Below are 26,408 nucleotides of genomic sequence, written 5' to 3' on the forward strand. Positions count from 1 at the left end.
ATTTAGTGAACTGTTATTTATATAGACATGAATAATACATTTATAAGGAGAAAAGAAGCAGTTGAAAAATACTTTCTAAAATGATGTATTGCAGTAATCATAAGCAATTATACAGCCACATACGACTTGCTGATAGGATTTAAGAAGCTCTGTTTCAAAAAGTGTTTCCTCCTATGGTCCACTGTGATTCATATTCTAGTGGAATCCAACCTAACAGGGGTGGCCTTCCACCTACAAGACAGAGAGCACTCACTAAAAGACTCTCTTTGCTATTGTGAATAGTGCCCCAATAAACATACGTGTGCATGTGTCTTTATAGCAGCATGATTTATAATCCTTTGGGTATATACCCAGTAATGGGATGGCTGGGTCAAATGGTATTTCTAGTTCTAGATCCTTGAGGAATCGCCACACTGTCTTCCAAAATGGTTGAACTAGTTTACAGTCCCACCAACGTATAAAAGTGTTCCTATTTCTCCATGTCCTCTCCAAAATACTTGGAACCAACCCAAATGTCCATCAATGACAGACTGGATTAAGAAAACGTGGCACACATACACCATGGAATACTATGAAGCCATAAAAAAGGATGAGTTCGTGTCATTTGTAGGGACATGGATGCAGCTGGAAACCATCATCTCAGCAAACTGTCGCAAGAACAGAAAACCAAACACCGCATGTTCTCACTCATAGGTGGGAATTGAACAATGAGAACACTTGGATACAGGACGGGGAACATCACACACCGGGGCCTGTCGTGGGGTGGGGGAGGGGGGAGGGATAGCATTAGGAGATATACCTAATGTAAACGACAAGTTAATGGGTGCAGCACACCAACATGACACATGTATACATATGTAACAAACCTGCATGTTGTGCACATGTACCCTAGAACATAAAGTATAATAATTAATAATAATAAATAAATAAATAAATAAATAAAATACTCTCTTATGGATCAGTCTGATATGAAACATTGGCCAGATGAAATCCTCTCAGATTTCAAATTATCTTGTTTTAATACGATCCTTATATGGAATTTTCTCCCAGATATAGTTTTAGTGTTTACCATATATGCCTGTGTTATTTATCACTAGAGGCAACCCTCCGAAGTATTTCTTATATCCACTTTCATGAAAAAGTACAGTAAGAATGAGGATAAAGAAGCTTGGTCAATGTGGTATATTTTGTGATTGGAAGATCCTTCTTCTTACCCACTATATTATGTTAATGGAGCTAGCCAGCCAGCTGGGGACATTTCCCACTCTCATTGTAAACACACACATACATATCCCGACCTAACATCACTATCACCACCACTATATATTTTAGAAATATATTTCTCAGTTTTATATGACCCAAGGGGGACAAAGAGAGACTCTCTTTATTGCTGTTAGATATAAACTTATTTTTCCTAGATTTGTGTCTTGGCACCACATTGAAACTTTCTTTCATTTCACTAACAGCAAAATAGTCCACACCTACTAGAGGGACATCTCACATTACAGGATTGGGATTGAGAAATTGCAGATCAACCTGATCTTGTGTTTTCTTGGGGTTTGGGACCTTATATGATCAAAGATAACTTTTCTTGGCAGTAATTGCCAATTGTGTTTCTTTGCCCTCCACTTACCCACTCACCCTTACTCTCAAATTGCCAGTCCAATAAACAATCATCTGATATACCAGGGTGGCTAGCATTTAATTATTAAATATTTTAATAAGTAGAATGAATTGTTATTTTAAATAACCCCTCCAAACTTTGTTCAATTTATTGTAAACTATATATTTTTTAAAAATCTTCCTCTGAAGTCTCGAACATGTTTACTTGATAGGTGTTGAATTACCTAAGACTGGCATTACTGAGTTGAAAGTCATATCACTCAAAAAATTATAGTACTACCTCTGGTATGCCAATTTTTGTCAGAGTTAGAAACAGTGATTTGAAGAGGCTATCATATAAGTCAGAGCACAAACCATAAAGGGCTCTATGAAGATATCAGCTAAACTTGCATTGAATTGTGTCTAAACATTATTCTTCCTTAAATTAAGACTGTGGTTTGGATTTGAACCAGTTATTTTATTTTATTTTATTTTATTATACTTTAAGTTCTAGGGTACATGTGCACAACGTGCAGGATTGTTACATATGTATACATGTGCCATGTTGGTGTGCTGCACCCATTAACTTGTCATTTACATTAGGTATATCTCCTAATGCTATCCCTTCCCTCCCTCCCCACAATAGGCCCCGGTGTGTGATGTTCCCCTTTCTGTGTCCAAGTGATCTTATTGTTCAATTCCCACCTGTGAGTGAGAACATGCTGGTTTGGTTTTCTGTTCTTGCAATAGTTTGTTGAAAATGATGGTTTCCAGCTGCATCCATGTCCCCACAAAGGACACAAACTCATCCTGCCACATTTTCTTAATTCAGCCTGTCACTGATGGACATTTGGGTTGATTCCAAGTCTTTGCTATTGTGAATAGTGCCGCAATAAACATACGTGTGCATGTGTCTTCATAGCAGCATGACTTATAATCCTTTGGGTATATCCCCAGTAATGGGATGGCTGGGTTAAATGGTATTTCTAGTTCTAGATCCTTGAGGAATCGCCACACTGTTTTCCACGATGGTTGAACTAGTTTACAGTCCCACCAACAGTGTAAAAGTGTTCCTGTTTCTCCACATCCTCTCCAGCACCTGTTGTTTCCTGATTTTTAAATGATTGTCATTCTAACTGGTGTGAGATGGTATCTCATTGTGGTTTTGATTTGCATTTCTCTGATGGTGAGTGACGATGAGCATTTTTTCATGTGTCTGTTCTTCTTTTGAGAAGTGTCTGTTCACATCCTTTGCCCACTTTTTGATGGGGTTGTTTGCTTTTTTCTTATAAATTTGATTGAGTTCTTTATAGGTTCTGGATATTAGCCCTTTGTCAGATGAGTGGATTGCAAAAATTTTCTCCCATTCTGTAGGTTGCATGTTCACTCTGATGGTAGTTTCTTTTGCTGTGCAGAAGCTCTGTAGTTTAATTAGATCCCATTTGTCAATTTTGGCTTTTGTTGCCTGAACCAGTTATTTTGAATGTTGTAGGACCATAATCTATTACACTTAAGACAATGAGGTCCCTGCTGAGTAAGAGCAATGGTTAAGCTCTGCACCACATCAGTGGCAAAGAAAGCATTTTAGCACATCAAGAAACCTCTAAGGCTTCTCTTTTCCATCTTCATAGGCTGTTTTTAAGTTACAAAATATTGGAAAGAAATTGGGGAAAAAATCCCCAAAAAACTAGAGGATTTAGTACAGTTTGGGCTGAGCAAAATGGAGGAATCACAACTCCATACCACAGGGGCTAAGCAGGAAGCACAAATGAGTGCATAGGGCAGAGTATATCATTATGGAATAGGGGAGCCTGTGGCTAAGGGATAACATCTTTCTCATCTGAACGAATCCACCTTCATGTGTAAATACAAATTATATTAGCCAAATAAACACACCTGGATTTGGCCTGCTCACAGTCAGTTTTACAACTCCTGGTTTATGGCGCTGATTATAGCCTCTTGTTCACAGCCCCTGGTTTATTAGGTGACGACTCCTGCTAGGTTGACCAGAGCAGCTTAGGTTGCTGGCAGCTTTTCTCAAATGGCACTCATAGCACTTTAAGAAAACACTAGAGGTGTTTCTATTTCAACTCAATATACAAAATAATTCATAAATAACACTGTTACTTAGTTTTAAAAATGTTTTAATTGTAATATATTAGTATTAACAAAATGAGTGGGAAAACTACCCATATTTGCCATATTATCTGATGGAAAATAGTACTCAGAATTTTCCCTTTTAAGTAGAAGAACCACTTAAAGCATTCAGATTGTATAGTTCTTATATATAAACATGTTTCTGATATTGAAAAAAAAATTCGTAGTTGAATCTGCTGGGCTTGGGATTGATAGAAACATATAACAGCACTTTTTTTTCTGAATGATATAGGACAATACTAACACTTTCTTCGGGAATATTTAAATTGCAAGAACACTGATGAATTAAAATTAAGGTATTCTTTTGTATTAGTCTGTTCACACACTGCTATAAGGATATACCCGAGACTGGGTAACTCATAAAGAAAAGAGGCTTAATTGACTCACAGTTCTGAAGGGTTGGAGAGGCCTCAAGAAACTTATAATCATGGTGGAAGGGGAAGCAAACACATCCTTCTCCACAAGGTATCAGAAGAGAGAAGAATGAGAGCTGAGCAAAGGGGGAAGCGCCTTATAAAACGATGAGCTCTTGTGAGCACTTACTATCACGAGAATAGCATGGGGGAAACCATCTCTGTGATGCAATCACCTCCCACTAGGCCCCTCCCACCACACGTGGGGATTATGGGAACTACAATTCAAGATGAGATCTGGGTGGTAACACAGCCAAACCATATTACCTTTTAATATAAAAATTCGAATTGTAACACAACAAATGAGATGATGCAATTTGTTAAGCCTTGACTTTATGTTATGGTCATGAAAACTTGCTTGCTTTCTTAAGCAGACAGCTATTTCTTCGATTACTGCATTGAAATATGTAGGTCTCTTCTCACTTGTATGCACTTCACTACTTTTGAGAGGTTTTTGAAAAGTCATCATTTTCAGGAAAGGGTTGCAGGAGAGTATGGAGCCCCCAGCACTTCCAGCATCCTGACTGATTCTGGGTGTGTTTATCAGTTTCTGACCTTGGACTATATAGTGGTCACCTGTTTATATAAAAACCTTGGAAAAAATGAATTTTTCCTTTTATTGCAATATTGTGGTCTCCTCAGAGTTGTCATATGTATCCCATGCCAATGATTCAGAGTACAATAAATACACCTAATGGGACTGAACTAAATTAAATCTTTCTTTGATGATTTACAAGGCAGCTTGAGATTATTCTCGGGGGATATAAATTTTCATTATATAGGAGCTGAGATAGTAAAGTTATGTGTAAGAAAGACTGAACATTGCCTGAGCTTTATCTTTCTAGAATTTCAGATCTCAGTTTTCTTGTCATTTGTCTCTAAATGAAAAATGTGAGCTGTAATTAGAGGGTTACTCCTAAATGAAAACCAATACGGAAAACTAAAAAGAATATGGTCTGTGAACTTGGGCAATCATTTAACTTCTCTGTAATATGGTTCTGTCACCTGTAAAATAGACATGTCCTGTGGATATCAAATGAAATAAAAATAGATGTAGGACAGGTTTGCAAATCTCAAAACACTACAAAAGGAAGCAGAGACCTCTTTAGGTCTGATAGCATTCTACACCCGTCCAGCCGGTACCCACCCCCTTTCTATTCTCGGGTTATAATTTTGCTTTAAAATAGTGCCAGCCTGTGCTTGCATCTGGGGTCCAGGGCTATGAGCACAGCCATGTCTGGCATGAGCACGACCTTTAGAGCAGCAGCTGCCATTCCAACTCTCAGTCCGGTGAAAGTTTCCAGAAAAGCAAGAGCTGAACTCTGTGGGCTTACAGCCCCTGCACAGCCCCTGGCCTACTTCCTGTTTACCGGAGCAGACTGCAGCCGCTTCCAAGTGTAAACTCAGTTACATATCTACCTAGTTCTCTTAAGCCGTCTCTAGGGCAGTAGCTGGGAAGCAGAAAGGAAGACATCTTTAGGACTAAGGTAGCCTCCTCTGGTAAATTCCTTCTGGTTACAAAAGAAAACATAGGAACAGTCTTGCCCTTCCTCCTACTCCCCTTAGACTCTCATCCTCACTGAAAAATCCACTAACACAGCCTCTGTCCACTCATCTGAGAACATTGTCAGCTCACCCTTTGACTCCGGTCACTTAGATGGCATGTATTCATTCTACAGATGTCTCCTCAAATATGCTTTCCTCCGGAAAAACTTTTCCAGGTCCCCAGATCAGCCCAGGAACCCTTTTTTATGTTCTCATTGCAGTGAATCTTCTCCTTCCCAGCATGTATTGTCATTTGTAGTTATGCATCCAGGTGGCAATTTCATTCTATCTGTTTCCCTCCTAGACTGGAAGCTCCATGATGGCAGGGGAAGTATGTTTGCCTCAGCACTATAGTCTCAGATCCCAGGAGTGCACGGATAGAAGAAAATCCAGTTAGGCTATTGGTGAGCAGTGCGTCAGGTACTGGGTCCAAGATTTTGCTGTCAGCATATGCCAGTCTTATTCCCAACTCTCTCTTTCTCAGCCCTTTACTTTTCATTTTCATTTCTCTTATTACTTTCCACTATGCTATATCTATCCTATTCTCTGAATGCTCTTCATAGACATATTTATCAAAGTTGTGTCCCCGCCCCCTTCACCACCACATACACTGTGTATCCTCTGAGAACCAGTGGGAAGATGTGGGGGAAGTGAGAATGAAGGGGACGGGGAGAGGAAGCCATCGGAAGGAGCAGTCCATGAATGTGAGTGAAAGCCCGATATAGCCCTCAGGGAAGGATGTCTTGAGCAGGTGTCCTTCTGGGGACTAGGGAGCCTAACACAGGTGTTTTTCAGCTGGGGTTTTTCCTTGATCCTCATGACATAGAAAGTGACACTTTCTCAATTCTCCAAGGGATGCTACAAAAATAACACCATTCTAGATGCAGAAGAAATTAATTCCTTACATACAATGGATGCCTTAAGGTATTAGGACTTGATCCACTTGCAGAATCTGGGATGACAGGGACCCATCTGGAGGCAGGACATCCAGAGAGTTTTAGGAAGATGCCTGCTCTGTGCCGGTTGCATGTGTAAGGACCTGAGCACACACAGGCCTCTCATTCTGCATAAGTGGCTCATTCCCTCCGTATACTTTGCAGTCCAGCTCAGCACTGACAACTTCACAAGTAACTTCTTCTGATGAAGTACAGCCAAGAAGGCAAAAATAGATCAAACGTATTTTTTTTTTAATACTGAGCATCAATTACTCTTTATCCATACTGCTTAAACAGGGAGGAGCTTGCTGTCAGGCTAGCATAGGAAAATTCCTACTAGCTCCCCATGGAAGAAGAGGGCATAGAAAAATTGTATAACAAATCAGCAAGCTTTCAGCACACCTGAGGTGTGGCTCAGGCATTAAGGAGGTCCTGTAGGCGAAAAGCTGGCAAGAGGCAGGGGCACAGCTGATGCTGGCCCACAGGCATCTGAAGGGAGCCCCCACACACTCTCTTAGCCACCTACCACCATCTGGTGCTCTACATAGGACTCTCGACCACACTTCCCTGTGGGCGATGGCATTGGCCATGAGCTCTCTCTGTGTGCCCACCCAGCCTCCTCACATGGAGGTCCCTTAGGCAAGAAGATCCCACCAAGGAGAGTGACACAGAACATCAGTATAAGGATGCAAGGTAATACATTTGGGGAATTACCTTGTCTACTCCCAGCACAGACTCTACTCTTCTGGTGGGAAATTAGTTATGACCTAGAAAGCAACCTCATCTAGGCAAATCCCATGACAGAAGTGACCTCAGACTCCAACTACTTCAATGTTGTAATTTCTCAAATGGGGAAATTGAGGCCCTCAAATTTTAGTGCCTCAATAAGACCACAGAGTTCGATAAGACTAAAAGTCAGAATCAGAAACTCTGTCGACAGTTTAACACGTCTAACTGGCCATTGGAATCAGGTGAAGTTAAAGCACATACATTCCTGGATCTCATTCTAGAACTACTTAATCAGATGTTCCATGTTGGGGCAAAATAAACTTTATTTTTCCAAGTTCCCAGGTAATGAATGTATCAGATATGGGAAACACTATCCCAGACTCTTCTCTTCTCAGTTGTTATATGTGTCCACAGAGCATGCAAAAGAAAGGTAACCAAGGTCTGTGACTTCTAGGAGCTTATATATTAGCTGAGTAGATCAGGCACAGAGAGGACAGAAGTTACATGTCAACACAGAATAATAGGTAATGTTTGGGCTCAATAAGGGATGCAGAAGCAGCAATCAATGTAAGTCTAGTAAGCAGACAAGGGGTGGTCTGTGTCACCTCTCAGGTTTGGGAAGGGTCTCAAGACTATACTGTGATCATTTACATTGAAATAGGTGAAGAAGGGAAGACTGGGGAAATTTCAAATGTCTCCAGAATCCCTGTGCATTTTTCCATTCCCAATGCCACTGCCACCATCTTTGTTCTGACATTTGAAATTCCTTAGTTTTTGCAACAGCCTCCCAACTTGTGTCCCCTGCTTGAGAACCACTCTCCTCTAACCTACCCTCCATATTGTTGCTCAAAAACGTTTCACAAATAACAAAGCTATTGTGCTCTTCTGCCTAGAACTCTTCCCGGCCCAGAAGAATGGCTCATGCCTGTAATTCCAGCACTTTGGGAGGCCAAGGCACATGGATCTTCTGAGGTCAGGAGTTTGAGACCAGCCTGGCCAACGTGGTGAAACCCTGTCTCTACCAAAAATACAAAAATTAGCTGGGTGTGATGGCGGGCACCCGTAATCCCAGCTGCTCAGAAGGCTGAGCCAGGAGAATTGCTTGAACCCAGGAGGCGGAGGTTGCACTGGGCCGAGATCGCACAACTGCACTCCAGCATGGGCGACAGAGTGAGACTCCAGCTCAAAACAACAACAACAACAACAAAACAAAAAACAAAAAACAAACAAAAAAAAACCCTCTTCCCTATCCTTTCCCATTGATAAACTAAAGTCAAAAAGCATTAGAAATGCTTTCAGGATTCTTCCTAATCTCTAATCTGGCCATTGATTATCTCTTTAGCTTCATTTTCAATCTGTTCATACAAACCTTGAGCTCCACATAAGAAGAAATATTTGCTGCGCCCATTCACATTGCTATCTTTGTGTATCAGTATCACCACCTCGATCCTTTCTTTCTCAGTTTCTAGTTGTATAACAGACACGTATTCTTCAAGTCATAGTTGAAATATTACCTCCTAATATTAATAGTATCCTACCCTAGAGATATTTTCATTTTGATAGGGAGAAAAGCTAAGGGATTTTAGGCTAAGCTGAGCCTGGGATTCTAGGCATCAACTAGTAACGAGGAGGATGTTGGTGGGCATTGAAGCCACTGGAATCCCAGCCTGTAAACAGTTACCTCTTTTGCCAATGAATAATGCAGTCAAAATCAAATGGAGAAATATATGAATTTGGGGGCATGAAATAACTTCTAGTACATTTTTACCTGAAACAAAGGCAAACACCTTCTTGTGTGATTGGTGAAGACAAAAATATTGATACTGTTGGACCTGACATACAAGTCCAGATTAAATTTTTGGACTCATTTATGGAAATAAGTAAGCTGGAAAATGCAATTACTATTTGTAAATCATTTTGCTATAACCTTCTCCTCCAATATCATTAAATAGTAAAATGCAACTGATGCTATTTTAGCTACAAGCAGAAGAAAATAAATCGTTGTGGCAACATGCATCTGTCAAGGGATTTGATGTTCTCCAAAATACTCCTTGGTATTAAGCAAGCAATCTTTCACTTCTGAAGGGGATTCTCATTGATATGTATGAGCTAAGCACTCTATTATTTATGGTTAAGTGCAAATTGATATGTTTAAGAAAAATGCAAAATTAAGGGACGTGTGTATTAAGACTTAAAGTGGTAATTATGCATCCAGTGAGGATAATTTAAATACAGTGACATTACAATATGCTTTAATAAACCTAAGTATGGCTCTGAAATGCAATAATGCACTACTTTCAAAAGGTCTGCACATAAAGTTACAATATTCAGGGTTGCTATGGAAGACTTTCAGTGGCTGTAAAAAATGTTTCAATGAACAGTGGAACCAATATTTGAGTGTTAGACTAGAGGTTAAAAAGCAGAGTTGGCTAGTAGAACCTTCTATGATAATAAAAATGTTGTATATCTCTATTGTCCTGTATGGTAGCCATTAGGAACATGTGACTATCAAACATAACACTTGTTATGTGGCCAGAGTGACTAAGGAACTGAATTTAAATTCACTACACATGGCCGGGTGCAGTGGCTCACGCCTGTAATCCCTGCACTTTGGGAGGCCGAGGCGGGTGGATCACTTCAGGTCAGGAGTTCGAGACCAGCTGGGCCAACATGGTGAAACCCCATGTCTAGTAAAAATACAGAAAATTAGCCAGGTGTCGTGGCACATGCCTATAATCCCAGCTACTTGGGAAGCTAAGGCAGGAGAATTACTTGAACCCAGGAGGCTGAGGTTTCAGTGAGCCAAGACTGTGTCACTGTACTCCAGCCTTGGCAACAGAGTGAAATGCTATCTAATAGATAAATTAATTAACCACACAAAATTTTGTCTCTTTACCTCTCTAGTCCTCAGTTTCCTCATGTGCAGAATAGTTTTAACAAAATAACATGTAATATTCTGTGGATTTATAGATTTTTAATGTTCTCACACCCAATCTGCCACCAATCCATCAAGTGAAACAGAAAACAAATAAAAATCAGTAAGGACGTCCTCCTAGGACCAATAACCCAATTAAGCAATTATGTACAAACTCTCCCCACTCCACACCCTACCCCCCATACGCCATCACATACACCCAGTTAAAAGAGTATTCTAAAATTAGTCTAAAGAAATTCCATTTTTGAGGGCCAGATTATATAATTCAATTCTGGCACATTAGAATTTGCATTAGGTATTGTTATTATTATTATTATTTTGTCAATATTGTTGTTGACAGAATAGACAGTCTTATTAGGATTTGGAAATTTTGAAAGGGCCCCGATTTTTAGTTCTTAAGAACCTTCTGGAGATGGAAGCTGAGGACATATTGATAATTTGTAGGCATAATATAGGAACTAGCCAAAAAGACAGCAGGGATGGCAATGATATTTTTATGTTGTTAATTAAGACACTGCTAACCCTGATCTGTTTAAACCTTTCAAAGGCCTCCCTCACAAAGAAGAAAGCAGCCCCAAGGCCATAGGACACTGGAATGTGTATGTGTAGAACCAAGGAGAAAAGGGGAGAGAGGTGCGAAGGACCACATTATAGGACTAAGCAATCCTGCAGAACACAGCCACATGGGCAATCCTCAGAGAAAGTCAGGAGTGAAAGGAGCAGTATCAGCGAAGCACTTCTACTCAGCAGTTACATTTCAAAAGAATTCACATTAGGAAATAATCTTAAAATTGTACAAAAATATATATACACCAATTTGTTTATACACAAGAATTATTGCAATAATGAAACCATGGAAACTATCCATATTCCTAGCAATAGGGTACTGGTTAGAGGATGATCTATAGAACAGAGCACTCTGCAGCCAATACAATTTATATTAAAAAATGGAAAGATTATCAAAATTTACTGTATAGTTACTATAAAACGAGTGGAAATATTGAGGAATATGAACTCCAGATATATAGATGTAGAATCTCCAGATACATCTGGACATCTTCATATACATGAGCAGGCACCAAAATGTTAACAGTAGGTCTTTCCAGGTGGTAGGATCTTGTGTGACTTAATGTCCTTTATATATTTATTCTAGTTTTCCTAAAATTTTCATGTATTTACAATTGTTATTAATCCTATTTAAAAATCTTTCTTAAATTTAACTTCTTATTGCACTAACAGAATAGACTTCAACACAGTAACAGACTAGCACGTAGTCAGTTTTGCAGATGTCACCACATTTATGTGCAGTGAACTGAAAGGTTCATTAGTAATGTGTAATAACATGTCTTAGGGTATCACAGAAGGGATAATAGTCCTCCTAAAACACTCTATTTAGGCATAGGGAGAAAACCAAATCCATTTCATGTTGGATTTAGACTAATAAATGGCTATAAATATTCATCAACATCTATTGCCTTTGGTTTTATGTAAAGCATAAATATAATTTTCAAATCACTATTTATTTGCCCTTAGGAAAAGCAATGGCTACTACAAGTGATCTCTTTATAACATTGGAGTTAGCTGTGTTTCAACTGGGTATTCAATTATTACCTCAGACCGTATTGGTAGTGACAGTCCCCAACCACCTGGACCCTACATGGTCCCATTTCAGTGACATTTTTTGTTTTGGCCATTTAAACAAGTGAAACCCGCCTCTCCTACTACACAGAAATAGCTCAAGATAGCTACAAACTGGTGTTAAAAAATATATTACGCAGTGCTTGAGAGCACGCAAACTGCTCTGTAATGAAGTCATTAAACTGGATGAAGCTAATTTCTGAGGTACATTCTAACCTACAACCTAAGCCAGCAAGCAGAAGTCAATAAACTTTTATGGGGTTCTGTAACCAAGCCATTCCTAGGAGCTAAATTACCCAAAGCCTATTACAAGGGGTGTTTGACCAGCAAAATTTGAACTGACATTTGCAGCACACAAAAAAAATAAAGTTAGCAAGTACATATCTAAATGTTCTACTAACTCAATAGGTATATGTGTCATCTGAGGAGAGCCATATTTATGCACGAACTGGGAAGCAACTATTGCATCCTGTTTTGAACAATTAACATAAAGTCAGGCAATTCAACAAAGGATCAAAATGCAAACATTGGAAATGTTTAGAACCGTGCAGAGTCTGACTGTCATTGTGGTGACACCAGGTACTTAAGTGGGTTGCTACACTGTCAGCACCATAAGGGCAGAGACTAGGTCTATCCTTCCACATTTGGTTCCCAGCACTTGCACTCGGCCTGGCAGGCAACAAAATGTTACCTAAATATTTTACAATGATTTCTTTGGTGGAAAAAAAATGTACAACTCAAAGAATACATCCTCAAATGCTTAATTCAATTATGAATTATCGATTGACTTCTTTCTTAACCCTTTGTATTCCCACAAAAAAATAGATAAAATGGAGCTTATTTTAACATGCGATGGGGGTTGGCTCTGCTCTTTGCTATCTTACACACTTGGCTTATCTTTTCTGCTCTAAGAACTTGACAATTTCTCAGTCTCTGACCTATCCATGCATCTTGGTGTCTCTGCATTCTTCCATTCGTTTATGTGAGTGAGGTCATAACTGTTACCTGAAAGCCTCATGCTGAAAAATAAAACAGCAAAATAACCAAATAAGAAGTGAGGTTCCTTCAATTTGTGCAAATAAATAGATGTAGCCTCTACTTTGTGCAAGCACCAAGAATTAGGACTAGAAAAGATCTTACCATTGCAGTCAACCCATCCCAGACCCTCCAGGCAAAGACAGAGTTCTAGATACTAGTAAATGAGATATTTTTGGATATTAATGTCCTTCAGAAATAGTGCCATGACTCCATGAGAAATTTCTACAAAATATACACTTATTAGCTGACCCTCTGCCATCTTTCTTCATTGTCAGAATAACGGAAGAACATCAATCTTCCAGGTCATTGCTAATTATTGTTATTATTAATTGCTATATTATTGAAGAAGAGTGTAGCAGTGATGGGTAAGAGTGCAGGCTCAGGGTTGAGTCAAGATTTGAATACTGGATTTGTCACATAATTGAAATACTAGGAAAATGTTTAACTATTGGAAATCTTCACAATAATGTCGGAAAATATGGAATAATAATGGTACCAAGCTCATTGGATTGCTGTGAAGATTAAAAGAGATAAAGTGTGAAAAGTAATCAGCACAGTACCTGGAACATAGTTAAGGGCTCATGAGGTGCCAGTTATTCTTATTCTTATTGGCCACATTGTGGTCCAAGATTATAAAACACATCTTTTAATTTTCAAACCGTTTGCACAGTCACAATCTCATTTAATGCTCCCATCAGCTTTGTAACTTAGACAGGGGAAGTATTAGTAAAGGGAAAGAAGTAAATCCTTTGTTCATTATTACTTAGTAACTTAGTTGAAGAATGAGAAAACAAAGCCTGAAACCTGTATCTTCTACATCATAGCTTAATTCCTCTTTCTGCCACACAAGGCTGAAAAGAACAGATTAGATGCCTTGATTGAGACAGCATTGCAGCAAAGAAGATTCTTGAGTTGCTCTGTGTCCCAGGAACACCTTGTGGGATCCACAGAGAGTCTTGTGAGTGAACCGAGACTTCTGGAAAAAGGGACAGAACTGGCCACTTAGGACTGTGGAAGAGGCACGGTACCAGGAAGGAAGGCCATTGTGAAGAGGGATGTATGACAGCTCACTACTGGAGGCAGCTCAGGGGCTCCTGTGACCTCACTCAGCACTGCACATCATCAGGGGCTGGACAAGCATCCAAGTGGAATTGAAGGCCCTGCAGGAGGTTTGGCCTTGCAGATGTCAAAAGCCCCAGTTGCTCTGTGCAGTTCCATCTCCTCACCTTGGTACTCTGCTTGCATCCTTTCAAAATTCTGACATTCAGTGAGCAGTGGAATAAATAGGGTCAATGTTAGGGATCATGTCTGAGTTGGGAAATGTCCCCAAATGGGCTAATTACATAATGCTACTCATAGCAGCTACCCAGTATCTAGACACTGTTGAACCCCAAAATCAAGGGTCAGTGTTCTTGCCCAAATAGGATCTAATCAGGGCCATGAGTCAAGCACTCCTGGAACAAACAACATAAAGCCTGGGACGGGGTTTCAGGAACCCTGAATTCTACCCAGTTCTGACCTTGACGCTGATAATTCTACTAACTAGACATTATCTAAAGCACTTCTCCTTTTTAAATGGGGGCCTCCTTCTCTGTAGAAGTAGACTTAATCATAATGTCAATAACATTTAGGATAGGTACCATGTCTCTGGGAAGTGAGAAGGTAAGAGCAGAGTCCTTTCCACCAAAGGTCCTGCCAATCCTGGTAGTCCTGCCAAACTCAATATGTGCCCCTTTGTCCAGTAGAGGAATCCAGGCTCAACAAGCAACTGCTGTCCTACCAGGGTTATGTCTAACAAGTGAGTTCCTTCTGCCTTCCCTGCCGGTTATGGTTTTGATGCCTGTGAAATGCTCCCTAAAGATACTTCCACTGAAGCAGTTCTCAAACATGCAGAATTGCATATAAAAAAGATTCAATCTCCCTGTTGCCTCTGGAAATAGGGAGATGGTCTGTTTATCATCAACGGCTCAGTGGAACATTCCCTAGCTTGACTATATGTCTCGACTCCAATGCAATACCATAATCTCACTCCCATCTCCACACTTTGCCATGCCCCTCACAGTGTGCGACATAAATAAAGCTTCTACTTTGCACTGTTGTGTGTTGAAGGACGCTGTTTTCTACTTCCCTTAGGACAAGGATCTGCAGAAAAAATGTTGCACAAATTAAGTTGACTTTTCAGATAACAAATTTACTTTGATTTAGGAGCAGCTGCAAGCTTCCTAAGTGCAAAAAAATAACCTGAGATTCTTAAGATTGGAAGATTTTTAAAAGGAAGTTTTGCTCACTTCAGTCTGAGAAGAATTGACTGTCATTCTGCCCAAGATAGGAAAAGCTCACACATAGAGCTCACATAAAGAACAATAAAATGCTTCAAAGCAAGAAAAATTTATCCTTTTAGCTAGCCCATACAGTACCTTACTTTACATCCATCTGTTAGAAACATATTGCAAAATGTTAGATTGTTAAAACCACACACTTCAGGAATTTGTCATAATAAATATACAACTCTCTAACGTCCAGGGTGTGTGTGATGCACCCTTACTTTGTGCAGTGTGCAACCTTCACAACTGTATGTGACAATTTTAAACTTGACCACAGATAGGATTCCTCGCTCTTGGGATGCTTGTCTTGCTTTCTGAATACAAATAAAATTCAGAAAGCAAGTTGCAGTGTAATCAACCTCACTGATGACTGCCAGGGTGTAGACTTCCCTATGAGCATCTCTGTATTCATGGACACTAACATCTGGCCTCCTTGTTCAATTATTGCTTATTCCTGACAGAATGCCGAAGTCAGAGCTGCAACATATACCAGAGAGCGAATGCTTGAGGAAAAAATAATCACATCCACATGAATGGTTTAGGACTGAGCTGCACTGTGCACACTAATGCACCATCCATGGATTGATGAATCCCACATTCATGGGAACTCTCCTTGGAGATCTACCTTCCAGCCTCTCTCCAGCACTGTGTTCATCAGGGTGACTACACCCAGGCCACAGAATATGATGAAAAGTCCTTTATTCTGTCTGTCCTTTCTCACAGCAGAGGCAATCATTAACATTTGCATGGTTCTTTATATTTTCAAAAGTCCTATTACTACATGTGTCATCTGAAAATTTGTTCCCTGTGGTGATACTCTAAGGTAGGTCTCATTATTATTCTCACTTTAAAACAAGCAGAATGATTTGCTGAGTGCAACACAGCCAATATAGATTGGCTTTGGGTCTAACAAGTAAGATACATGATTCTAAATGATTATATACTATATATTTATATGTATGTATTTATATACATATATTTTACATATTTTTAAATTGTAACCACCTATCTCAAAATTAATAAGAAGGAGAAACGGTAGATAAGAAGAAGTAGAAGCAAAAACAGGCAAGACAGTGCTACATTGAAGACTAAAATGCCCTTGTAATGGTGCACCTGGATCCTCAGAACTTTCCAGAATAAAAAGACAGTCTTTAAACATGATACATCGATTTTAACTAAAGAGGAAACACTGGGTCATATTCACAGATACAGTTAAAGTGAGGTCGTCCTTCCTACAAAATGAAGCCCCAATAAAATGGGCAACTGAACTCCTTTTGAATCAAGTGAGTGTTCTAGACACAGCAGCTTCTACTAAATGCCCAGAAGAGATGAACCAATGGTGTTATTCATTCAATTGCTGCTTCATGTATTAATAGTTCTTGTTGTTCAAGCTGTGAAATTCTCATTCACCTACAGCTTTGCTAGAATCTGTCCTATGTTTGGCTTCAGCAAAATTTTGAAGCTTCTGCTTCATAAAAAAGCATGTATGAAACATTCCAGATTGCTGCAATGATGAACTGGTGTTCCTCAAGATCTGTGGGATTCTGCTTTACTGAAGTTGTTCAAGTGGAAGGCTGGATGACCGCTTTCTAGGGCTGGTGTGAGTCACTCCCCCAAGTGGAGGAAACTTGAATTGATGACACATTTTTATCCAGAAGTAGGGATATTTTTCCCTAGATGATGCAACAAATGTATTAGCAACAAAGTTCCAAAGGATTTCTAGAAGGATCCTGGATGTTTCTGGAAAAGAGAGGTTATTTTCTTGCCATGTTATCACAGTTTCTAGTGATTTTGTATTCAGATGTGCCACAGCTGTCTCAACATCCAGGCAGATGAAAGCAGCACAGAGGAGCTACTAACACACCCATCAGTGCGTGGACTTGGGTGTGAGACTGAAAATACAGAGCCTATGAGGGAGTGTTGCTGGCTAGAGAGAGCCCACATGTATATTTTTGTGAGGAATTTTCCCTGATACAGGGGAAAACTGAATTCACATGGTATGGCTGAGGGCAGCAACAAAAGGCTGTGCCTTTTAATGGGTTTCTGAAGATGCTGTATTCCCTCCTTTGACAAAGGAAGCCCATTAATAAAGGGAGAGTGGCTGGTAACCTGCTACTGAGAGTGGGGCTGTGCCGGCTCTCTGTGATTAGAAGGCTTGCTGCATTTAATACATCCCCTATCCACAATGAAAAAGCTTCATTTAACAAAGCAGTATTACTGCTGACACAAATGCATTAAAAAGTTGGCATAAGCAGTAGTCTAAAGCTCTTGGAAATATTCCACCTGCCTGAGGGAAGGGTGGCAGGAAAGTGAAGTCCTAAAAAGACCTGTATTTATTTTCCTGGATACTAAAAGACAATGGCAATGGCATGTGATTCCTGCAAAGCCAACAGAGTTCATAAATGTAAATACCACTTTGGGGTGTGTGTGTACGTATATGTGATGTGTGCATGTGTGTGTGGGTGTGTAAGGTTACACACACATCACACACACACATTTCAGCTAAACTAATCTGCCTTTCATCCTTTCCTGGAACAATAGGAAACTCTTAAGTCACCAATATAGCTTTCTTTTAACTTATTTTTATCTCAGGGAAACGTGGGATCTTTTATTCAGACATGGCATAAACAAAGTTGGGGTAGGAGAGAAGTACTGAACCTCAAGACAAGGCCCGGGAGTTTGATGGACAAATTTTCTCTTTGAAACAAGTTAGTCATTTATCTCCTGGGAGAATTCATTACAGACATGGCTCACAAATCTATTTGAAAGAAATCAGCATTATAAAATATAAATACGGGACTGAAGCCCAGCAATTACAGCTCATTTAGATCAGTGTACATTGTTTTTCTTTCATTCTTTCTTTCTGAAAGGAGAAAGAGGAAACAGCAGTGAGCTATAAGAAAGGCACCAGAGCCCGTATGGAATCACTGTATTACCATGGGGCACTGGCTTTCTTCATGTGGAAAACGGGGATAATCACACATTCTGTTCTTAACCCCCTGGGTTCATATGAGGATTCAAACAGATACTGTAGGTGAAATTATTTTGAAAGAACAACACAGATGTAAGATGTATCTAAATTTTCTGCTAACCATGAAAGGATTAGGAAATCAATTTTCTCAAACACAGATCAGTGGAAAGATGAACATCCATTGACACAGGAAGGCTGGTGGGTAACATGTGGAGGAGACATGCATTTCTGGGACTCCTGCCATGTCAGGACCCATTCATCCCCCTGGACCTGCTCAGGACAACCCTGGAACCTTGAGCTCATTACGTTCAATTTCTGCATGAACAGCAGAGTAAGAGGAGGAATATGAAACCCATCCAACTCATAGGGAGAGTGAGAGCACCAAGTACCCAGGTTCCGTCTCTTCCATTTGAGATGTAGCCCAACTCTACCAGTTACTCACTGTGTGATCTTGGCCAGGTCAATTTCTTCTTTTGAAAAACAAAGGAATTTCCTCAAACTTAATAATTTAAATACAATTTTCATGACTTTGTTAAATCTATACACTACCTATTATTTAATGCTTTTCTAAATTTAAAAAGAAAAACCCACTGCTTCTGTAATTGGGAAATCTGTATTTTTCTAACACCCATTAAAATACAAAGCAACTTTTCCAATGTATATTAAAATGACCAGCTATGAAAATAAAAAGGTGCTCATCTGTCTTCTTCCTAGGCTCCACAATTTGGGAAACACTAGGTCAGAAGACCCTTAGCTCAGCTTAGCTCTGGAAACCTGTGTTCTGATGTGGCTCAAAGGGCCAGACCTGCGCAGAGTCCCTGAACTAGCTCCCCTATACTTTGGCTACACTTTTACAGTGGTTTCTTATTCTGTTTCAGATACTTTTCCTCCATCCTTTCTTTCTTATTTTTTTCTACAGTATTTCCAACTTTTAGTTCCCAGCCCTCTTCAATGCAAATTTCAGCAAGCTTTTTCTGAGAATCAATGTGGGCAGAAGTATGTGGTAGGTGTTATAGGGGCTTATAAAATGAATAAAGAATGCACATAATATATGAGTCAAGAGTCAAAACAGATGAAACAGGTTAAGAAAAAAAACTTACAAAAAATTGCTGTTAACATATAATACTGTAATGTAATCTAATAGAGATATAGATAGAATTGAAGAACAAATATGTATATTGGATTGAAAAGGTACTACAGTGGCCCCCAAATTCATAACCTGTGTATCAGAGGCCTAGGATTTGAATTCAACTGGCAAGCATGTTTGGCTTGGCATGCAAATTACTTTTAAAAAATAATGGAATGCCTCTTTTCAGTCTTCAGCACTCTCTATGATCTTACCCCAGACGTATCTTACTTATTTATATGCTGCTCTACCTTCCCATGAAAATGTTTGAGAATATACATTCTCTGCTAAACTTCAACTCCCAACCCTATCTCTATGCCATTATACAAAAGTAGGAGAATGGGGCCCAAAGTGGATAATGGCCTTGTTGTTTGTGGCAGATCTGGGACTAGAATCCTACGATTCTTGATTATCATTAAAGTGCTTTAGTAAATTCAATCTACAATGATGCTTTCAGAATCTATTACTCTTATACTGTGTCCTCAAAGAGATGATAATGAATCAAATCTTTAAAGAGATTTTGATTGAGGAAGTTTGCAACAAACAAAAAGAGGTTGAGGAGAGTAGACTGGGGAGCATGAGAGGTGAAGGAGATACACATTAGAACCAAGCCAGTGCAAAAGAACAGCAGGTAGATTGGAATGCAGCTCAATCCCTCCTAGGGCCTGCAAGGTAAGGAAGATGAGGACATGCAAGGTGAGAGAGCACAGAAATAGGGAGTTGAGGCTCCACAACAAAGGTTCAAAAGTTATTTTAAGAACTATTGGCTGGGTGCGGTGGCTCATGCCTGTAATCCCAGCACTTTGGGAGGCCGAGGTGGGTGGATCATGAGGTCAGGAGTTCAAGACCAGCCTGGCCAAGATGGTGAAACCCCATCTCTACTAAAAATACAAAAAAATTAGCCGGATGTGGTGGCAGGTGCCTGTAATCTCAGTTACTTGGGAGGCTGAGGCAGAGAATTGCTTGAACCCAGGAGGCAGAGGTTGCAGTGAGCCGAGACCGTGCCACTGCACTCCAGCCTGGGCAACAGAGTGAGACTCTGTCTCAAAAAAAAAAAAAAAAAAACAAAAACAAAAAACAACTATTATGCAGGTACAAAGTTTTGTATCTGGACATACCCTGTTTTAGAACTAATAGGAAACAAGTCTAAAAAGTCAGGGTGGTCATGAGAAATAGAAGGGCTTGAAAATTAATTGAGATGTCTTAGTACATATACTTAGATATCACGTAGTGCAAATTGAGTCTTCTCAAGAAGAGACGATAGCTCCAGAAAGGTTATGAAACTTGCTCAACTTTACCTGGCTGCGTAGACACAGAAAGATACCAGTTACCTGGCCTCTGTACTTCCAGTTTGGTGTATTTTTCTACTTGTTTTGGGTTGGGTTTAATATAATAAATAATAAAGATAATGGTGATGTGAAAGTATAGTTTGAGGAGTGAAGTTTGCTAAATGCAGGAAGGACTGGAATAGAAACTAAGTAGGAAAGGAGAGCTACATCTGCTACTACTGCTTCCCGGTCTTATTTTAAGGCCAGGGTTTCTTTGTTGCAGTTACCAATATCACCATTCTCCTTCTCAAGAACCCGATAAATGAAATTTACAATCAATGCTCTTTGCAAAACTCCCCAACTTACCACTCCCACTCACCCTACCCATTACGCCTCCTGCAGATACGTCACCTTGCAAACAAGTTGCCTCCTACAAGTCCTCTTGTAACCTCGTGAGCTTGCATAACTTCTATTGTAACATCATCAACTGAAGGCACAGTCAACTACTAGTTATGGTAGAAAGCACCTAGGACATATTTCTGAGCAACTACAGGGCAATTTATTTTCCATCTGCCCAGATCCATGTCAACAGTTCACTTTCCGACTTTTGAAATCACAAAGAGTTTCTGTTGACCAGAATTTATCGAGCTGTTTCAGAAAACACCTAATGTCAGCAAAGGGAACTATTTTTATCACTGCATGTTGTTTAACAGCCCTTGATGGTGATCAAATTTACTGCATCTATAAAAGGCAGGACAACCCAAGAGGCTGAGCCAAGAACTTTGAATTTCTAAAGAACTAAGCATTACACAGCAAAGATTCTAGCTAGCACCTCACAAAGCAAGGAATAAATGGTGCCACTAAACAGAAAATTAAAGGCATAAAGAATTAGGCATATAACCAAATGGATAAGTATTTAAATTATCTTCTTAATACTAACACCTCCTCAGAGTTTAGTAATCCAGAAAATATTTAATGAGCAGTAACTATGCACAAGATTCTGTTCCAGCTTTAAGAGGGTCAGTAAATAAATAAATAAATAAATAAATAAATAAATAAACAAGACTTAATCATTTTCCTTCAAGAACTGCCAAAATAGTGAGGCATAGAGAGATGTAAATAATTTACCACAACATCTAATAGGATGTTTTAAGTATTATAATAGAGGTCTAAGCAACATGCTGAAGCTTGTCCAGAGGAATTAACTCTAGAAAGTTTTAAAAGTTTATTATACAAACAAAATTTAACAATTTGCAAGCAATAATGTGGATAAAATCAACTTCTTTTGACTGAAAATTAATTAAAATAACTAACACTGCAGCCATTTAAAACGCTGACATTTTATCTACAAGTTTACTAATAAAATAGGGATTTAAAAATATTAAGGCAATTTTCTGGTAAACGTTGACTAGACTCCACCAGAAAGAGAAAAATCCATTAGCTCCAATGACTCTTAATTGTTTGTAGGTAGTACTTCTCATGTAACTGGATTATATACGGGGCCCAAAGCAGGTTTTGCTGTCTGCCATTTTCTTTTTCCTATTTTTGTTTTTAGCCTTCCAATAATTCAGAAATGAACAATCATCCAATAACAAAGAGAGCCAGAGTCAAATGGATCAGATCGTGGCTAGTTGTAGGAGAAGTTATATCACGTGTAGAAAGTTAGGATCTTTGGTTTGGTTGACTTTCTTTATAATGTAATGGGAGTCATCACCCTAACTAGTTCCACGGGAGCCCGCTAGAGCCTTCCTTTTTCATTACACAGTTTGGGAGGGTTTCATTGAGGTCCCTCTCTTTGAACAGATTTCCATTTCTCAAACTGGGAAGTTGGTGGGGGCCTCTGAACAGAGGCCAGTGATTGGAGTGGTAGAACACCAAACCAGGAATGAATGTCAAGACTGATTATTTGAGCAAACTCCCTCTGTGGTACCAATTTGATTGTTGCTTTAAATATCATTATTTTAACAAATGGCATTTCAAAGAAGGAGAAAACAAGATGTAAAGTTTAAGGAACATATCAGGTGCCAGACGTAGTTGGTACATGGACTAGATGGACACGAAGATGTGGGTTCTAATAATCCCTGCATCAGTGCTACTAAGGACTTACTTAAAATTGTCCATAAACCTGTGGGAAGGAACACCATTGAGGAGATATTAAAAGGGTACACTAATCACTCATTACTAAAATTAAAGTATAAAAATGGTACAGATAAAAACAGCAATATTCAGAAGATCAGATATTTGACCTCCCTTAAGACTCATTTAGCCCAAAAGTTGAGGATTACTCTAGAGTTAATGTTTCCCCTTGAAGTATTTGTCTTGGGTGTTTAGGTCTCCCTAGCAATATCATAGTATGTGTAGCATTAGAATTGGAGTGTATTTAGACATCTGTAATCCATTTCCCTAAATTGTAGAGCTTAGGAAACTGAGGTTCAGAAAGATTAATTATTGCCCAAAGTTACTAAATAGTTAGTGCTAGAGCTAGAACCAGAAGCTCAGCATAGAGAGAGAAAGCAGGCTGCCTCTGAACCTTTTATTTTCTCCTCAGCCACAGCCCTGTGTCCTGCATGCTCATTATCCCAATGGAATGGCACTTACTAACCTCCCCAATGGCCCATAGCATCAGATCCAGGGGGCAGTCTCCAAGTATGTTCTCTAAAACATTCCACCTTCCTGGAACCCTCTGCTCCAATGAATAGAACCCCTTTCTCTTAATTTTCTTCTGACTTCTCTGACTCCTTTTTCTCATTCACTATCATAGGTCTCTAAAATGTTGGTGTTCACTAGACTCCCATCCTCCTCAGCCTGCTTCTCTTCGATCTTTGCATTTACTCCCTGAAACATCTCTGCAACCTTAAATGGATCATATGCTAATAATTCCTGGTTATATGCTAATAACTCCTAAAGGAATATCTATGAGCCGGACTTGACTCCTGAGCTGCTGGTCTCCTGGGCATCTCCATGTGGATTTCCTACAGTCACTCAAATTAACATGTCATAAAGTTATTTCAAGACACACACACTCACACACACACACATACACTCTCTCTCTCTCTCTCTCTCTCTCTCTCTCTCTCTCCCCCCATCTATGTATCTATCTACAAATGTGTGTGTGTATAATGTGTCAGAAATAGTAAAGTTGTAAAAAGTGCTTTGAGCTTCAAGTTAAAGACACAGGGCCTAAGAAAGGGGATGAGGCAAAGAAACAAAGAAGCAAATGATTCCATCTTGTATATAGGAGAGGAGGGGCTGGAACATGGCTCAATTCTTTCGATTCATCATTAGTTAAATATAAGTTGCAAATTGCTTCAGAAAATAATAAAAAAATAACAAAAAGAAAACATTAAGAGGATATAAAAAACAGATAACATAAAGCAAGATGTCAGAAATAACATTATTAAGCTATAAATATAATAATTATGAAGAATTTTTAATAACAAGTATGCTATGGTTTTTCATAACATGGGATGCTTAGTGAAAAAAAAGCAGGCTATGAAATTGCATGCACATAGATCACAACAATGTCTAACAGGCCAGGATGTTGACAGGCAGCTGAATGTAATAGTTTCGAATACGTTATCTTAGAATCCCACAGATCTGGACTTGAGTTCCCAATCCGCAAAGCACCAACTGTGTGACCATAAGCCACCTATCAAACCCACTGTACCTCAATGTCTTCTTCTTCTTCTTTAATGAATATAATAATAGTAGTAGTTTTTTGGTTAAGATTAAAACGATCTTCCAGTTTCAGGAAAGTTCCAGGCACAAAGTATATCCTCAACAAGTGATTACAATGATTACACTATTAACCCCTTGGTAAACAGTATGCCAGTGTCTTTGATTGATTCCCTAAGAGCTCCCTTTGTAAATCAATACTGGGGACAAAGCTTGGAAGAGAAGTAAGGAAGCCTGAATCCTGGCTCTCCATCTGTCAATAAAAAGCTCAGTGATGTTGAGTAATCCACCTGAATGCCCTGTGAAATGAGGAGCTGGTCTCAATGCTCCTGCAGGTTCTTTAGAACTCTATCATAATGGTCAGAGGAAGGATAAATAAAAAAAGGAGAATAACAATGTCAAACACAGACTCTGGCCCTCTCTTTGTGTTTTGGTTTGCCTTGATTTCCAGGTTACTCTCTGTAAAAATAAAAGTACGCTGTGGAAATGAAACCACATCATCACCTTTTCTGCTGGAAGAGCCTGCTGATGATGGAGGAGAGAAGGGCACTGCAGGCTCTTTCTGTCAAAACCCTGATCAGAAAAGTAAATCAGACTCTGCCACCTGAACATGCAATCACAATGTTCAGCATGTAAATTATATGGATTTCCACTTTTATCAAACAATATTCCTTCACCTCTGTTATTCCTCATCAGTAGCAATGGCAGTAAGACCCGAAGTTCAAACATTTTCTTAACTTACTGAATAATTAAAAAAATAAAGCTCATTGCTTCACTACTAAACTGGGCCTTTAGCCATTTCTCTCTCCACATTCTGGGGACCAATATTTTATGTCCTGGAGACACATTTGCTACCACCCACAGTGGCAAAGGGACCAGCCAATTACAGTCAGCACCTCTGAGAGAGATGCCACTTCTCCTGGGTTAAGGCCTCAATGATCCAACCAGCAGCTGCTGAGAGACAGACTCTCCAGGGAAGCAGCACAGTGGATGGAAGATGGAAGACAAAGCTGGGCTACAAAGTGGCTGTGTTTGTTTTTAATAACTGTGATGAAATGAGACACTAATGGGATAAAACAATTTTTAATGCAACGAATCTGAAGAAATAAAAGAAGACCCTGCAAACCCTTAGTTAGATGTTACAGCCAAAGCATAAAGAGTAGGGAATGAATTAGGGGTCAAAACTCTGGAATCTCTCCTGCCCAACAAACAAATAACAGTTCTTAATTTCCTCTGGCAGGAGATTGATGATCACATCTGAAACAACAAGAAGAATTTGTGAGCTGTTTCCAAAGCAGATGGAGAGGGACCGCACTTCAGAGTAAGTCTAAAATTCCATCTATCTTGACAAAAGCTTGCTAACCGACTGAAGGATGAACCTCTGCTCAGTAGGCCAGGCATAAAAGAGGCTATGACAGGAATGGTGAGAGAGCTTCTTAAATAATAAAGGCAGACAGGGACACCCATTAGTTAGTCCAGATCTCAAAGAGATAGGGCACAAGCATAGCCACAGTTGCCATTATGTAGTTCAAAGTCCAGAAAAATGAGCCCCTTTCCCCCACAAAAAAAAAAAAAAGAAAAGAAAAAAGAAAAAGAAATGATAGGGGTGCCAATTTTAAAGGGCTTTTAGAATTCTAACATGCAGATTGCTTCAGTGAGAAATTCTAGATTTCAATAACCTGCAGAGTAAGGCCACTTGGGATATTTATTCTGGGTTTCTGGTATCCAACCAATATAAGAATCTATTTAGTTCCTCTAATTTCATTTTCCTCCAGACTTCAGGCCTTATTAAATCCTGGATAGACACCTACATAATCTAAGTTACAGACGCTTATGGGTGTTTTGTACATGCCAAAAAATATTCATTTAAAAGGGATCTGAAAGTTGGATGTAAACAACCCAACAAAGATAACATAGAGAATTCTAAAAAGGAAGAATGGAAAAATAAGGTTTGAGGCAGAAGAAGATTCTGATTAGGAAAAGTTAAAAAGAGAGAGAGAGAGAGAAGCAGAAGATGTGGCACTATCTCCCCAGTCCAAAAGCATAGACTTG

At 39.3% G+C, this 26,408-nt stretch overlaps 1 protein-coding gene across 3 annotated transcripts in view; it reads right to left on the bottom strand.

Moving 5' to 3' along the window:
• The window catches only part of CTNNA2 (catenin alpha 2), a 1,160,134-nt gene that overhangs the window by 385,685 nt on the left and 748,041 nt on the right, over positions 1 to 26,408 (bottom strand). The gene's annotated exons all lie outside the window — the stretch shown is intronic.

The sequence above is a fragment of the Macaca fascicularis genome, chromosome 13, assembly GCF_037993035.2.
Source record: "Macaca fascicularis isolate 582-1 chromosome 13, T2T-MFA8v1.1".
In the NCBI taxonomy this organism is placed as follows: Eukaryota; Metazoa; Chordata; class Mammalia; order Primates; family Cercopithecidae; genus Macaca; species Macaca fascicularis.